The sequence below is a fragment of the Eulemur rufifrons genome, chromosome 30 (assembly GCF_041146395.1).
Source record: "Eulemur rufifrons isolate Redbay chromosome 30, OSU_ERuf_1, whole genome shotgun sequence".
Taxonomy (NCBI): Eukaryota; Metazoa; Chordata; class Mammalia; order Primates; family Lemuridae; genus Eulemur; species Eulemur rufifrons.
In genome coordinates, this window is record NC_091012.1 from 101,853,752 (window position 1) to 101,855,902 (window position 2,151).

A 2,151-nucleotide genomic window follows, 5' to 3' on the forward strand; every position below is an offset into this window, starting at 1 on the left:
TGTTGTTTGCCAGTGCCCTTTAGCCACAGACCCCCTACCAGGAACATACCTGTGGTTGAACAATTTGGGATTATTACTCATTACAGTGAAGAACTCACTCCATGGGGAACCCTGGGACATCTCAGTAAGGGAGTGTTAGGAAGAAACAAGGATAGCATCTGGGCTTTGGCTGAGTGGTTTGGGAGAGGATCTAAGGAAGTGGGGGCTCATTCTAGATTGGATGCTGTCAGAAAATGGGGGAAATTTTATGATTGGGTATCTCCATAAATCTCATCTATGGGGAGGGCAGGCTAGAGTGAGGCTGAAGCTATAATTGATAAAGAAGTAGCAGGCACTCATTTTAACCAAGAGAAGGGGGATGTTTGGTATCTTATGGTTAATACAGTGATTTTATTTTTGGCTATGTTTAGATAACATTATAAAGTAGCTTTGCGATCCTTTTGTAGTTCATGAGCCCGGTAATTGGGTTTTCACACTCACATGTGAGATGTGCCTCCCTCAAACCTGGATACGACAATGGCACAATACCTGCCTGCCATGAAAAATTTTTTTTAAATTTAAAAATAAAGTGGCTTTGCTTTGTCTCATTTTATCACGGCCTCAGACTAACCTTATCTGTGGCTGGTATTCTGTGAGATTATGTCTGATAGGAGAATAACATGGCCTAGCTGTCTATGGGTGCCAGGCCCACTTCTGGATGTCAGGGGCTGCTCTCTTCTTCCTCCTTCCTCTTTCTCTCTTGCTAAACATCTGTTATGGGTGGAATTGCGACCTCCCCCCAAATTCATATGTTGAAGTCTTAACCTCCAGTACCTGTGAGCTTACTTGGAAATAGGGTTGTTGCAGATGTAACTAGTTAAGTTAGAATGAGGTCATGCTGAAGTAGGGTGGCTCCTAATCCAATTATGGCTGGTGTCTTTATGAAAAGGGGAAATTTGGATGGATACACACACACATACACACACACACACACACACACACGCACACAGGGAAAATGCCATGTAAAGATGAAGGCAGAAGGCCGGGCACGGTGGCTCACGCCTGTAATCCTAGCACTCTGGGAGGCCAAGGCGGGAGGATTGCTTGAGGTCAGGGGTTCGGACCAGCCTGAGCAAAAGCAAGACCCCATCTCTACTAAAAAATAGAAAAAGTTAGCCAGGCAACTAAAAATAGAAAAAATTAGCTGGGCATGGGCGTGGTGGTGCACGCCTGTAGTACCAGCTACTCGGGAGGCTGAGGCAGGAGGATCGCTTGAGCCCAGGAGCTGGAGGGTGCTGTGAGCGAGGCTGACGCCATGGCACTCTAGCCCAGGCAACAGTGTTTTGAGACTCTGTCTCAAAAAAAAAAAAAAAAAAAAAAAGAAAAGAAAAGAAAGATGAAGGCAGAGATCTGGGTAATGCAGCAAAAGCCAAAGGACACCAAAGATGGCCAGTAAACCACCAGAAGCTAGGAAAGAGGCATGGAACAGATTCTGCTTCTCAACCTCCTGAAGGAACCAACACTGCCAACACCTCTCAGACTTCCAGAGTCCAGAACTGTGAGACAATACATTTCTGTTGTTTACCCAGATTGTGATACTTTGTTATGACAGCAGCCCTAGTAAACCAATACCATATCCTACAACGCACAGAACAGCCCTCCATGACAAAGAATTTTCTGGTCCAAAATGTCAATGGTCCCGAGGTTCAGTAGCCCTGCTCTAGATACAGAACCTTAAAGTATTTACTGACCTCATAATTTCTGATAGAGGCCAATAAACACTAGCTGAGAGTGCACCCAGCTTTGAATACAATCCTCCCGAAGTGCTCAAGATACCTCACACCCTCAACACAGAAGCCCATAAAAGCTGGAGAAGACAATCCCTGAATAGACCTCTAATATGGGTCAAAGACATCACACTCTAGGACAAAGATCACCAAGAAAATGAAAGACCTAGCTAGCATCTAAAATCATACAACAATCAGAGACATCACATCATGGGACACAAAACCCAAGCGAGCTCTGAGTCCAAAGAGCTCAGATATTTCACACCCTGGACAAAGATACCAAGCAGTTGAACAACAGCTCATGAACACCAGCATCGTTCATTTCCTGGTTTTAAAAACTGTACTCTGGGCCGGGCGTGGTGGCTCACGCCTGTAATCCTAGCTC

At 45.1% G+C, this 2,151-nt stretch overlaps 1 non-coding gene across 1 annotated transcript; it reads left to right on the top strand.

The window, feature by feature from the left end:
- The first annotated feature begins 434 nt into the window (after positions 1 to 434).
- Positions 435 to 538, top strand: LOC138379380 (small nucleolar RNA U13). The gene has a single exon (XR_011232140.1). It is a non-coding gene; the product is annotated as a small nucleolar RNA U13 (small nucleolar RNA).
- Positions 539 to 2,151: the final 1,613 nt, after the last annotated feature.